The sequence below is a fragment of the Colias croceus genome, chromosome 10, assembly GCF_905220415.1.
Source record: "Colias croceus chromosome 10, ilColCroc2.1".
Classification (NCBI taxonomy): Eukaryota; Metazoa; Arthropoda; class Insecta; order Lepidoptera; family Pieridae; genus Colias; species Colias croceus.
The window spans coordinates 5,465,890-5,481,926 of NC_059546.1; the positions used below are offsets into that span (position 1 = coordinate 5,465,890).

A 16,037-nucleotide genomic window follows, 5' to 3' on the forward strand; every position below is an offset into this window, starting at 1 on the left:
TAGAAAAGCAAAGTTAATACTCATCCTGATGCTGAACTATAGCAAAGAGGATAATACCGATCTGCACTATAATGGGCAAATGCGATAAGACATACCTGACCGAACGCGCTCGCTACTATAATGAGAGGGTTAAAGGTAAGATAGTATCGGCCAGCGAATCTCAGAGGAGTCGCTTCCCATTGTCAATTAAAAGCCCTTGGCGCAGATTGCGACCGATCGCCTTTTGCCTGTACTATACGAGTATTGTTTCCTGATACCTCCCGGTGCCCGAGGGTGGTTAATGTGCAACGTTTCCTGTATAGCCGGTCCCGCATTAAACGAGCCCTCATTGTTGGCGGTCGCTTAATTAACATAAAATCTATTTAGATTTGAATCATAACTCGATCATTGGAGTGCAATCCGGAAACAATAATATACTGACTGATTGAATCTCCATCGGCAATCTAAATCACTCCTGGTTGAGATTACGTCCCTATACATCTGTGCAATAGGCATTGCCTTATTGTTGTCTATTTTAGATTCATTGGTGTCTGTCTACCGCATCGATTTGGTTCTTTCCGCATTTGCGCCCACTTTGCCGTGAATTGCTAAGAATCTGATTACAAAATTTATTACATCTGTTTATCGATTACTATTCTTGGCTAGACTATAAATAAGGCGTATAGTTTAAATTTATGGTTGCTTAAACAATTTTTAATGCTATCTTACCTTTCCTATTTAACTACAACTACTAACTCAAAACAAGAATGTTTTTGTATGCTTTTCTCTGTCACTTTACACTCAATAAACATTTATTACTTGTCTTCTATTAACATCAATTAGCATTAAACAATTTTATACGTGAGATTTTTCTAAATGATTATGTTAAATTATTTATGAGATCGATCTATTTGTAATAGAAATTTAGATCAACAGCTGTTCCATCGACTTAATCCCGTAATTTGTGTATTTGTATTTTAAGTTGAAAGCAGTTTTAAGAATATATTTATTTACCCCTTGAGAACTTCGACACACATGTCAAGCTGTCTCATTATAAATAAAAATTCTATACGACCATTGTTCTGTATTTTCTTGCATTTTAAAGAATATTCGTTGTTTCAAATGGAAAGATTTTTCTTTCAATTACAGATATCGCGTGCTACTTTTATCTCAAAAGCCATCGTTTATCTTTCGCATACATTGTTTCACGTGTCCACGTCAAGAGATGTTTAAAATGTGCCAAGAAAAAATGCTTTATTTACCCCACTAAGTAATATCGATACCATCTCACTGACAGTTCAATAGGATTATCTTCACTTTTAAAAGATTTTACATTGCACGTATGCTGTGTGGTTTTAAAGTTAAAAAACTTAATGGTAGAAAAAAAGGTCGGCGTCTGGGCTAATTAATATTAATAAGCCGTGATTATAGGCGTGTAGTAGCGTACGTCTTTCGTATGTGGGTCAGGTTCGGTAAAACGGTAAAAGTAACAGGATGACATAAACTGGTTTCGTAATTTGGGTGCAACAATCGGGACGAACTTGTGTTATGGGAACCTGTACAAGTATTCCAGTAATACGGTTCTGGGAAGCGCGAGTTATGTCGAAACCTTTGGAAATTTGCACGTGCGAATTTGTATGCTAAAATGTTTCGACGATAGTTGTGTTAGCGTATGCTTGTGATGTTTTCTACCTTTAATTGAATTTACCGTTCTAGTTCGGTTTTTTAACTTTAGCGTATACTTGGAAAATTGTATTAATAAACACTTTCCGTATTTACATAAAACAGACACTTATTCAGAATTTAAAGTTATGATAATTGTATTTTGTAGTATGCAAAGTCTTTTAAATCACACAAATTTCAACATAATTTATGTATGTCTTTACTAATTGCCGTGTATATTTCTACAGTACACGTAATTACGCTGCATCATTAACAGTCATTACATCGTATCAAATAAGATCTACCATGTCTATTTGTTATATCCAAGACGGCAATTACACTTAAAACACACAAGCCGTACGAAATATATAACTGTATCTCAATCCGTTTTTCACTTCGTTGACTTAATGGCCCTCATTTTATGAATCATTTCGACATAATTTGACACCACTATAATATGATAACATTATTCAATTTTTTACCGTATGATGAGCGATGACTCTACTTAGCTGCTAACATCGTAGGCAGTGCTTTATCCTCCTCGGCGATTTATATTATTGTTACACTTATTTTAAGTATTCAATAACTTATACTAGAACCATAAGCCATTCAGACGCAACATGTTATTTTCCGAACATTTGCTTTAAGTGCTTCCTCAACGGCTAATAAGACATAATGACGTGTTATTTCTGAAGATTCACGAATTCCGATCGTCAAGAGTAAGGTGCGCGGGGTTACTGACCTGAGAACACTTCAACCGCTACCCGTAACTGCCGCCCGTCCTGTTGAACAAAGAAATATCTATTGTTAATTAAACACTTCGCACATGGTCCTTCTAAAGATACATTATGGCCTCTTATTTCATACAAAGTCTTACAATGTTCGCTCGACTTTGGACAAAAGTGATTTGACGGTAGATTCATAAGGGTTTTATCAGATAAGTAGATGCCATAAGTCATACAGATATTAAGATTACATGTGACTAGTGATCAAACAAATATACAAAGCAATTGCTATCTAAAGGTTAACTGTTTAACGGGTCTGACCATGTTTACGACATCTCGATGATTGTTATGGCGGATAAACACGACTCAGTATTATGTAAGTCGTTGAAATGTAACAGATATTCGCTAGAACGTACGAATGCCATTACATGTAATAGTATTCGGAATTGGAGAGTACAATTCAGTTAACAAGTTCTAGGTAAATTGCTATGATTGAATGAATGAGGTGATTTTCCAATAGTTTATCTGATATATCATGAAATTTACATCATATCCAACAAAAAGTATAAATAAATGAATGACAATAAGACTTTTACAACGTATTTTAAATGTGTTTCATTACATAAGTCTTAAATAAGGTATGTTATGAAAAATACGTAAGGTCCCTTCTTAAAAGTAATTCTGTAAACAGTTATTGTATAATTAAGCTGCGTTTTGAACATTAAAATTACGTTGAGTAGTCGTTTGGGTAATTTACATTTAACAGTATCTTACCACTGTCTCTCCGTACGACAGCTGAATTAAAAAGTATTTAGAACGGTATTAAAATTAGGGTATTATATGCCTTATTTGTATGCTTAACTTGCGAGTGATCTCTTGATAACCTAACCTCATGCAGATCGCATAATTCGATTGAAACTGTAAAGCAACCAACAAATGTATCAACATCTTTAGCGCATAGATTATAATTAATCATAGTTACAGGTTAACTGTTACTAAGATAATTCTGGCGCAGCTTCGTTAAGAATTTAGGACGTATATATAAAATACGCATATAATATTCAAATCAAAATGACACGCATAAATATTTCCAGTTAGTTTACTTAATGATACGTGAAATTAAGAAACGCGTGGGTATGTATTTGATTGACTGCATAACTAGCAGACAGTTACTCGTTGGATAAAAAACTCAACAAATAAAAGCTTCACAAATCAACAACATTCAAAGTATTTGAATGTGAACCGTGGCGTTACCGTAATCCGTTGTTACAACATAACAATTGTTATACGAATCAAATTCTCCGACTTCCTATCGTGGTGAGTTTTTATGCATTAATTATGAGGAACGAGAAGTTAATCACTTTGAAGAGATATAATAAAGGAAGTTTTTTCACATATATAAAAGCTTTATTTCTGCTTGAGATGTTGAATTCTTATGGTTTGTTATAATTATGAGTATCAGTATTAAACTGTAGATGCCATTCATATATAGTTTAAATTTTTTTATACCTTAGGAATATATCCAAATTTTCTAAAAATAACTGATTTCTTTCTCTGCATCTAACTTTGCAGTCAAGACTTATCTACCCATCTGTCAATGTCACGAAATGTCTGCCGATTTTCTCACGTGAGCAATTCGAGGAAGTGTTTCTATCGCAATTACCTACGTAAAGAAGCCATTACCGAAGGCTTCCACGGCCCTTCCGATATAAACTGAGCTGCTTTAGTAGTTTAATCTTGGCTGTAAATTCGTATTAGATAACAAGTACCGAGATCGAACACGCGTGCACACGCATGATTCGTGCCTTTTATCTCGTTAATCTGATGTTACTTCAACGTGCTATCTTATTGGCGTTTAATGTACGAGAATGTAAACGAAGGTGTTCGTTCGAGGAAGGTCGTGTATGTATAACGAAAGCTGTATACGTATTTGTTTACCGACATCCTTTCGTACCTTTCCGAGAAGCGATATCGGGTCGATAACCTATGAGTACAAATATTGACTTAACACAGACTGTTTTATGCTCTTTTCACGAAATATAAACATAGTTTACGGCGCTTTGTTAATAATTTATAGTGTAAAATGAAACTAGCTATAAATAAATAATCTTTCAATTACTATCGACAATTTAGCTTCTAAATTACTCAGCACCTGTAATCCGTTATTGGAATCGAGTATCTATCGACACCTCCTAGAAATACTGTCTCTCCCACGCGGTGCAACGTTATCACGTCTTCGAGATCAACGTCGTACATCCAAGCCGTCTCCCCTGACTGTTACTAAAAACTTGGCAATAACTTAGGAATATGTCCTAAGCTTTTACAGCTTTGCGCGCTATGGAAATGTGCATGCAAAGCACGTTTTGAACAATAGAGAAATAAAGCATGTTCCATTTCCACCTCTGCTTTATTCGTATGGAAACATACTGCCTAAAAGAGATTATCTCTCCAAATATCGGTTTGGTTTACATACTGTGAAGGCGTCCTGGTCGCGTTTAAGGTGAACGAACGGAATAAAAAGTAATCATTCAAAATCTGTATTGAGTGTAATTCGATTAATTTTTTTCAGACGACCATCGACCCGCTGTGCCACACTGAATTACACTATTTTTCGTACCGTGCCCATGTACGTGATTTCATCCGCCTTTTATCAATGTCGTTCCGCTGAAATGAAATTTCTAAGAAGATTTTACACCATTCAATACGTGACAATGTTATGATTAATAATTATTATGTTGATACTGAATTTCTTTCTAAGATTATTCGCTCGTTGTTTTAACCACAGTTTTACTTGTTATTTTATTTATAAAAAGTGTGGTAATAAATTGCGAAGTACAGCTATTTTTCATCACCGTAAAGCGTGAAATCCGATTCAGGATACCTACAGCAGATTAACTACGGGGCTACGAAATGGCATAGAATCGTAAAAATTATCTGAGTATTTTTTGTTACAAAGAAAAAACAAAATGCTATGGTATTGAGTAATACATTGTTCATTGTTCACGTTCTTATATGTAATATCCATAATATAACAGTGGTGGACTAACTGTAAAATGTCGTTATTGTATACATTACATCGAAAGCCCTCGCTGCATCAAAAATTCCGGCGTCATTCACCTACACCTGACAGCTTCCACGGTACAATTTCCTGTTCCAACCGCATTCTGCTCTCCAAAACCACATTGAACAAAAACAAATTGGCCGACTCCAACTACATAGGTAAATGAGCATAAAGAAAGTAAATATTTGATACTACTAACTTGCTACTAAAGTCATAGATCTTTTGATACAGATAGAGATTTAAATGACACCAATACAGGACAGATAGTCTTGTATTGGTGTCATTTAAATATCAGTGACATTCAGCGTGTTAGTTGCTACGAGAGATTCTTTTATTCTCTTAAATGCAAAACCGTTTCGGCTGTTGTTCGAAATCCTTCCATGACAGCCACTATAATTATGTGTAAATGTGGAAGTCCGTCCATAAAGCGTTCTTTGTGTTTGTCATAAATATTTATGAGAAAATAGTTATTTGGCGTATACTTTCTGTTCAGAGGATACGCATTCTATTGTTACTCTAATTGAATAAGGTAGGTGCAAATTTGTTCCAGTCTAGCTATTCCATGGGTGCATTAATTTATGCCATTGACTCCATTTTTATTTCTTATCGATAATTCCCTAAATATTCGTCTGATTATTATATATTGATGTATAAGTAAGATAGTAATCCTACTTTCTCTTAACTAGTTTCTTGAGGCCACTATAAGAAAGTAAAACCCCGCTATGTTGGCGCTCGATGACTCGCCCCGTGTCCTGTTGACACACAAATTGCCATGATAAATTATTCTGGAATATCAACAGGCTCTTTTATTTCTATACACAATTTTACTGTCATGTGTTGGAGCTACAGATGAATTATGTGTTCATTGTCAATGGACAATTTAATAAGAACTTGAGCGCAATAAATATAACAGTAGTGTAGGTACGTATAATTTAAGTGGCGACATATTTTGCGCATAACCACTTTTGGAATGTAGTTGCATGCTGCAGTCCTAATGGGGTCCGTAAACATCAAATGGCCTTAAAAGCAGTAGAATTTACTATAGAAAAACTGATAGCAGTTGTTCGATGAGTATACTTCGACATAACGATCCTAATACTTTATTCCATCGTATGTGGAACGCGGGAACAGTTCACTTATAGCCCCTTGTTATAAAGTTGTTTGGACCTGCCCTCTGCCCTCATCGCTGCATCATTTGCAACTGACACTGTTACAACGAATAACTGAGATTATTTTTAATCAGTTCCATAAAGTTTTGAGTAAAAATTTTCAATCTTCACATTTTATCAGATCATTGTTTGATATTAATTGGGATTTAACATTTCATGAGCAATTGAATCGAGCCAGGTATCTTGGTATCATGTAACGTGTTGTTCGCAGGTATGTAACAGCGTTGACACACTTTCTGGGATTCTTGCAAAGGGTCCTCGGCGACTATCACGTTTCCCATGTTAAGAATGGTTTATTGAAGTCATGATGTGACCTTAACATTGTATTTTACGATTGTCTCGTCACCAGTCCGAGCACTGACATTTCAATAGGGAAGGTGAGCATGGGTCGCGGCGTGAGACGAGGCACGATGTGCTATACTATACCAAATGGTCACAAAGGTAAAGTTTCCGCAACGCTTTCAAAGACATGTGCATTCCTCATATTCGTAATGACTTATTTCCCCATACCGACGGTAAATGCGGAGGATTAAATGTTAGAGCGGTTGTCTATCTCTACAATTTATTACCGCAAGGCATTCATTTAGCAAACGGCCATAGATAAAGTCTCGCAAGCATTTAGTTGAATTTCACGAATTGGAGCCGGAAGCTTATCGGCGTCGAGTGTTGACTTGAATTTGCATCTAGTATTTTCAAGTCGTTATGTCGATTGTAGGTGCTCACGATTTAACGCTGGTATTAATGCATTATTCAAGGGTTTTCATTAGACTGTCACTATCGGCGCGGGGAATCGCGCTCTCGTTAAAATGTACGGATGGCATGACGGCCGATCGTATTGGGCCAGCCGAGCGGGCACGCGAACACATATCACTGCGACTCAAACCGCTGTTAAACCTATTTGTACTTCACATTCTCTCCTAAGGGTGATAACTTGAAACTCCATCTGTTTCATTTATCTTTATTTTACTTAAAATTATTTCCGTTATACAGGATATTTGAACATTACATTCACAGTATGCAACAAGTCATAAATTTAAACAATTTTGTATGAAGCTATAAAATATTAGCGGTTCGTTTAGGTCTTTAGAAATCATTCTTGTGGTGTCAATGCGATGTATGAATAAGCGCTAAATATTTCATGTCATTTTATTGTTTGCTATGGATGCGATCTTCATTTATCATAAAACGTCACGTTGAATAATGCAATCTGTTTGTATGAAAGCTTGGAGCCTTTGTTACAACAAGGGTCATATTTAAATCAGGTTGCAGTTCAACTTGTTTATGAAACTTGCGACACCTAGACTTGTGGACTTGTTTTTCAACCCAGCATATGAGGTATTTACGGATACGGTTTACTTTCTGCAATATCGAGCACACATGAACATCCCGTTTGTTAACGACATTGCAATGTGGATGCGTGCCCCAAATATCTTTATGATTCTCCTAGAATTCCTCGTAATTTAAACACCAAGACTGTTGCAGTTTTAAATTTACGAATGAGAGAGTTAGTAAAATAAATAAATACCTACTTAATCGGCATCGTATCTTGAATTTTTCTGTTATCAGTTAATATTAAAATTTTACAGCCCGCTGTCACTAATGATATGAATTGTTTAAAATCACATTCAATTAGAAGAAACATTTTGTTCAATGATTCAGATTTTATTCAGCCATTTAGCCTAAGGCCTAAACGCTCATACAACATAGACACGCACGCCGTTATCATGATCGACACCGACATTCGAGACAGCTGATGTTTATATCAACGCCTCAAACTTGATGATTCAATTTACCAAATGAACCATTTCTATGTATATCGTTGCAATAAATCTTTACAATGTACAATAAATGTTAGGAATGCGGTTTCTTTATTACCATTGCATATAAGATTGAGAACATTTGATAATTTCTTTCTAGATGTCATACGTACTAAATAAAATATTCCTGTCATACTCGAAAAGTTATTCTTGCGACGCACACTATATTCTACTGCCATATAAATCGCATCGAGGCCAAGATTACTGCAAGAATGCTCTGACAAATACTTTCAGTTCGCTACAATAAGAATCGATATCTACGTAAATAAATTCCTTCTCGCCTTCGACGCTCATGTAAACAAAGACGATGACCGGGTTAATCTTGAATGGCAAATGTGCGTAGAGTTTCGCCGAGGAAAAATATGCCATTGAGGCGAGCGGCGTGCGTGCGCTGGATAACGGTCACCGCGAGCCGAATAAGTGGTTTAACGTCGTACGTAGAATGATAATGTTCACAGTCTTGAGTTGTCACGCGATTCGACGGCTGCTTTAGTATCTGACGCCTTTCAAGGCCCACTTTCTAACCTTGTGTCCACATTACGAGTAAAAGTGCATGCACATCCCGGGTCATGATTTAAATACTCTTGCTTTGCAATCACGCAGCTATCTCGGCGTAGTGCGCATTGAATTATTAATGTATACCAGGGTCCTGGAGACTTTTAATTTATAACTGTCGTACTAAGTCTCGTTTCGTTATAAATACAGGATACATCCAAAGATTACGTCAGTTTATTTCGTTTGCGGTACTTTCTCGGGAGCTCGATTGGATCCAAAAAGCTTTATTGCTGCAGGCTCGCTCACGATTCGGTCTCTTCTCTTTATCGCCTCCTTCAAAAGCGGTATGATCTTAGAGGCATTTTAATAACTTCCACTGGCAACGGTTTACTTAATGGATACAGCATGCAAATTCCTGTATCCGTACTATACCGTTACACTGATATCAGTAACAAAGCGCGCCACAAAATAAAACCAATAATCGCGGGAAATCCGATTGCGCCGCGAGCGTTCGGTGGCTAGCGAATACAAGATACATTTGCTCATGGATTAAAGAACACCTACTTTAAATAAATGTATTCAGGAAGTATTTAATTCAACAACTCGCTCTTCGACTGGATGCTATTTACGTTTAGAAAAACTTGTACAAGGTATGAGGAAAGTGCTGCTTCGAGTTCTTGCTATGAATCCTGTTGTCGATCCAAAGAGGGTAAAGTAAGTTCAAGTCGTGTCAATGTATCGTATAGTGAAGATGTTTCCTTTCGCGATATGTCAGGTGCTTTCTCCGTTGCGCTTCTCCACTGTGACATGCACTCTTCCTTTCTAATTCGCTAATGATTACTTTGCGTGTGTCTGTTTATACAAGGAATTAATTAATTTAAACAACCCTCTTTGACCTTCCGAGCGCTCTCCAACTAGCCTGTCTTATTTACGCATGTGAGCCTAAACTTGTCGTAGATAGAAATAAAAAAAAAACATGATGGGATTTTAAGACGTTAAACATTATCTATGAATTTAAAACTAAGTTGAATATTTCCATCCCTAAAATATAAATAAAACATTTAGGAATGTTCTTAAACTAAAGCAAACAATGGAGCTTTTTGCTAATTTTCAATTTACAAGACGCTACATCTATCTATGCCAACTTTTATTTCAAAATGAGATGAAGACTTTTTACCTTAACGTAAATCGACGACAACCTCGACAAAAACCATAGTAGAAAATTTAATAGAGTTGTGGCAGCGCAGACATTTTTGCTATTTTTGTTGCTTTTAAGTTTCACCCGCGAAGCATCTTAACGTCCGGGAATCTAAGAGTCGAGACCGAGCAACCTGACATTACGGTAATAACATAGAACGTCGACTCTATTATTATTCTTGTGCTTTCTTACGTCCAAATGCTTCTTTTTTAATATGATTTGTCATTTATGATGCATCCAAGCTACCATTACGCAACACTCGACGGTTATTGAACTGCTTTTGCAAAAAATATATTTCCTTACATAATTAACAACACTAATAACATGTTGATTCGTATTGCATAATGTGAATGAGATAACAATTGCAAGAACATGCATGTATTATTGACTGTGTACTATTTATGTATGCAATTGATGTCCAAATATGTCAAATGATTATAGGAACATACGTTATGTGCACGCTTATTAAAATACAGATCAGATTTCAAACTGGAAACCTATCTTGATAAAAAAGAATACCGTATTGTAAATCGATTAAAGCCCGTCGATATCTATGAGCATTACGCATTACATTATTGTCCGTTCAGTGGACGTGTTGCATAATTACAAGCGAGGATGGTAGCGTCGACGCGTCATGTTAGCTATTCTAGTTCACGTGAGCGATATTTATTGTAATTACGTCCCTTCGATGCGTTATTATCGATGAGATGTGCGCACGCTCATCGAGATACCGCCTGTTCGCTAGCGATTGTGTTTTGTTCAACATTTTTGATTGATGAAGGATAGCAGATTAGATCCGTTGTTGTGTAAAAATAAACCTAAATCTATCTAGTTGAGTTTACAGAAGAAGGAAAATAACAACTCCTTTACTTTCCTTAAGGTTACTATTAAGATTGTAAAGACAAGATTTAAGACTATTTGAAAATTTCGCCGAAAACTATTACGTACGTTCAAAACAATAGGCTACGTCTTTTATCTACAAATAGGTATAATTGACAGCGGTGAAAATTATTGTACCATAAAGAAAACGAGGGGAACGCTTACGACACGAGCTAATAGTTGGCGATAGCGTTCGATTGGGCAGTCAGGTGATTCTGTTTGTGCTGTATCGTGGCCGGAATCGTAACTTCTTCCCACATAATTGGCGCGTGGGCAGAAGGTGTCAGGATTGCGCGCCGCCCACCGGTGACGCCTGATTATACAATCTCGTCTAACGCTTCGATTGATTGATTTCGCGTCCGAAAATAGTATGGACTCTAATTAATGATAATCGTTTATTTATTTTAATTAGCCCTTGACGTAAAAGTGTACGTCGTATATTCTACGCTTTATAGCTTTTGAGGAAAACTGTATAACCCATTAGTATGTCTTATGAAAGTATCATGAGATGTTTACTTTATTTATTTTGGATTGATGGTGCAAAAGTCGATGTTATGTTTTCAAAACGTTGAACAAATATTTTGAAAACGAATATAAACAAACCTTAACGGTTAATCGAAGATCTCGCCTTTGTTTACATAACTAACATTAATGTTAAAAGCACGCACAATTACCGCTGTCATTAGATAAGTATCAAGCGCTAAGGTGCCCTCGATAGCCTGAGAATCGAGCCCTTTCCGACAATATCCTAAGAAAATATTCATTAACGATAACTGGCACTTGTTATGCGAGACGAAAGCTTTCCCCCACGCCTCATTAATTGCACATTGTTGCTACTATTGAGATCCTTTAAACAGATAATATAAATTAACTCCAACTTCTCACTTTCCACACTACTAGGCTTTAACCTACCCGAGTAATCAATTAAATAATCTTTTATAGTAATTGGCCAAGTTAATATCGCGATAAATCCACTTGTCCGCTATGTTGGCCAACGCATTGTTCGCAACGATGGAAATAAATACGTCGTTACTCGTTAATAAGTAACAATTAATAAATTGTATTTGTAATAGTGAAAATCTTATTATTTTTACCATAACATAAAGATTTGAAATAACTTTTTTATTTCCAATATAAACAGAAGTTAGAAATTCTAATGTTTATGCACGTCGTCTTTTTGTAGAACCTCCACTGTAATTTAGTTCTCGCGGCAGCACAAACCGCTCTAGACAATTATTCCAAGCTTATAATTCACTTTCTCGTTAGTAATACAGGCGATGAATACCCTAAGGGCGACAAAACGTCTCTCGGGTGGTACAATGTTAAATAAAAATAACTGCTATTTTAAAGTGAGAGTTTGCTATTTGTAGGTCCATTTCGTACTTATCTGTGAACGCAATCACGGTCACTATGAATAACAACAGTAAAGCACTTCCTCTATCGCGAGGTATGGCTGGCGATATGGTCGACGCTAATTGACAAAATGCGGTTGGGAGCAGTGTTGAGACTGATTTATGCGCGCACAAATCGCTAGTCAATTTGCATTGGATCTGTGTAAAGCGCCCACTAGCCACTCGTTACCGCGACACACGCTACTGCAACCAATCGTCACGACTGAGCCCGGAATGTTATCGCTAACTGTTTTCGACAATGAACACAAACTTCATTAAGCGTGCCTCGTATATCCTAGCGCAGACGCGAAAAGACTATTTGATCCTGACTTAATGATGCATCTACGACGCGTTGACTCCTAACACTCCCGTTTAATTAATTAGGCAAATTAATGTAATTAAAACAATTAGACAGCTATTTCTTAAGCCGATATAAAAACTCTACATGACATATAGGTTTATTTATATGCCGTGGAAGGACATGAAAACAACCGGAACGCATTTCTTAAGAAACACGTCAAGCTCAATAAACCTGTACCGGTCCTACAAAAAGTTATCGTTAGATATATAAGTACGATGCATTCATTGTCTGTACATTCACAGATCATTTGCAGCGACAGTTATTTTAAAGTGCAAAAGTAAAGAACGAGTCGTACAATAGTAGTACAGAGATAACCATTGCGGTGTAAAATAGCGGCGCTCGCGAGTAAATGACATTCCACATTCATAGCACGCCGAATAGGCGACAAACGTGCGACATATTTGGGTCACATGCTCTTAGTAATAAACTGAGAAATTTAAAGCCGTCGAGCTCCACCGCAACATATCTGAACGGCCCAGGAGCTACTTAATAATTTATTGGTTGTTTCAACCTGCGGTCATACAAATACCTGTCGAGGGTGAATGACGCGGGACGCATTCACGAAAAGGTCAGTGATCACATTATTTAGTTATTAATTTGAGTTCAAAAATCTTTGCACGTATGTCATTGTGATAAATATGGCATTCTTGCTTTATTACGATGTAAAATGAATTGATGATACAATGAGGAGAAAAAAGTAAACGTAAATTCTTTGCAAATCCAAGGCATCTGTTGTGACGTGTGATTCACATAATTATCACATTCATTAATGCAAATACGCATTATCGACTCTTCCGGATGCGTAAGAGTGTGAGAAAATATTAATTTTATGTAAATGCGAACGATCCTACGTCCGTGTAGTAAACCATTTAATCTATCGGTACTTAATAGCCGCTCAAACATAAACAATAATTACATAGACTTGTAACTAGCACTTTAAATATCTATTGAATTTACTATTACCTAATTAAGACTCTCTCACACTTATCACGTTGAACAAACGAATGGTTCTCTTGAAGCAGGTTATCAGCATAAACGATGCATTATTTATCCCATAGAGCTAATTACAGCTTCTAAGGCTAAATAATGGATCGGAGTAAATTATAATTAATTATAATTAAACCGGCGAAATGAGCCACATTCCTCATTAGCATGATTTATCTTTAATTAATTACATTTACACGCGTCGTACATTCAAAATCACTCTAAGCTGTGTATATACAACACCTTATTATCGACGAGTAAACGAGCGGCGGTCAATATCTTCGATGCTGGATGAGTCACACAGTACAAGTTGAATGGCAGTTATCGATAAGAATTATCAATTGCGAGTTCCACCGGCTGTTTTTCGCCGAGAAGTCGATCGCGACCGCAATCAATGGCTCGCATTGTGATCGTTGACGCCTGTATAGTGCAGGTTGCATAATGCCTCTGCCGTGGGAGCGGGCTACAGGCGAGCCGTTATGCGACGCACGCTACCAGTACCGTTCCATTAGTGATTTTATTAGACGATTCGCGTGTATCGCTGGTAATCAATTTGAGAGCGATCTATGTAGCTTACCCTACTTGCAATGTATGGCAGAGCATAAAACGCCTCACTATCGAGTCCTCTATTTAAGCTCACACCGCGATGCCATTTCACAGGCTAATGCTTAGCTTAGCGAATATACATTAGTTCAGCCTTTTATCTGCCTCGCACAGTATATCACCGATGTTATGCTTTTCATATCAGATCTTAAATATGTATAATACGCTCTTTATAGTCATAAATATGGATGTAAATAAATAACGACATCGATAGCACCCGGATCCTAATTTAAATAAACATTAAACGCTCCTTTCTTCTTATGGCATGTTTCCAAAAATATACGATACTTTTGGTCATGGAACCGTGTCAGTGAGTCATCAGAGGCGCCCACGCAATTCACTCCTTAAATTTTTCTAACATAATTCATCTGCCTGTATTTGGTGTCATGTCTTCCTAAACTGAAATATTTCGCCGCCGATAGACTTAAAGAAATGTGGAACAATTAACGGTTGTTTGTTAGTATTGGGAGATTGGAACCTAGTTTAGCTAAGTTTTTATGCAGATTTAGTGATGAATAGTTTACGTTAGTGTTAGTGTCACGAAATGTTCTAAATGGTGTCGCGTCACTACGACGTATCGACACGACTATCGACTCATTTGGCTCTCGATTGCATTTTTTGACCGGTGAAGTTTTTTTTTTTTTTACAGTGGTTGATTTTACTGTTAACAAAAGTAACGAGCACTTATTTACAATAATGATCTTGTTGAAGTGGAATTTTATTAATGTTTAAATAACAAACAATCTCATTAATATCCTTTTCGTATATTATCCTCATAATTAAATAACTGCTTCATTTTATACGATAAAAACACGGATCGATATCAACATATTATTATATAGAAAACTAGTTTTTAAATCGACGTTGAGTATGGCATAAACGAAGACAATACTCATATACTGTTACTCCACGTCGTACAGGAATTTATACTAATCTTGTATCAAGTTTATTTTATAGCGATGAAAATTATTAGCTTTAATTCATTTAAAGCTGCGCAGTGACACAAACACACATGATTTATACTTTGTTTATTCCGCACGGTGGCCATTGTGCGCGCACCTGCCTCCACCAGTACGAAATGCTTTCCGCGCAGTAAATGCCTGCCTACCGTCTGGCTATGCGACTGTGTTGTCTCCCAACTAGAAAATCGGGAAACCTGCCACCGGACGTAATGAATTTAGCATGTCCACACATATCAAAAATGTATTCGCATACAATGTCTAGTATTGTTTGCGTAATGCGAATCAGTCTTTAGTAATACCACGTAATCGTCGTCATAGAATATTTGTTTTATTGTTATTATCAATTCATGTTATTTGTAGGTATAGTCATATTATTACAAGGTAGTAAAATTATGTGAGAATTTGATTAGACCTAATAAAGACCGCTTTGAATCTCGAAATGATTTCACTCATTATCATTCCACCGTAGCTCACACGGATACATACCGAAGAGTGTGAGCCTTTTTTATTATTTAAGGAACTTTCTAATGAAAGTCAATGAATAAGCACAATTATTTTTTTCTATGCGCCCAATCGATCAGACTCAGCTGCCGCGTGTAGAGGCTGTTGTCAAAATGTCTGGATGTTATAGTAGCTTGGAGGAGGTCGTTTACCCGCTGAGTGTAATTAAAATCCTTCATGGAAACCGCGCCTGATGGAATCCGTCCTGACCTCGAGCACGACCGCGCCGCCCTTTAAACATTACTTTATA

General features: G+C 36.7%; 2 protein-coding genes across 3 annotated transcripts in view; one reads left to right on the plus strand and one right to left on the minus strand.

Annotated features, from left to right (window-relative positions):
* Nucleotides 1–16,037, plus strand: part of LOC123695131 (autophagy-related protein 16-1) — a 139,960-nt gene that overhangs the window by 35,499 nt on the left and 88,424 nt on the right. The gene's annotated exons all lie outside the window — the stretch shown is intronic.
* Nucleotides 1–16,037, minus strand: part of LOC123695130 — a 37,342-nt gene that overhangs the window by 17,674 nt on the left and 3,631 nt on the right. Inside the window, exon 2 of the mRNA XM_045640864.1 lies at nucleotides 2,384–2,423. The gene's annotated coding sequence lies outside the window, so the exon portion shown is untranslated. The remainder of the gene's footprint in view (nucleotides 1–2,383; nucleotides 2,424–16,037) is intronic.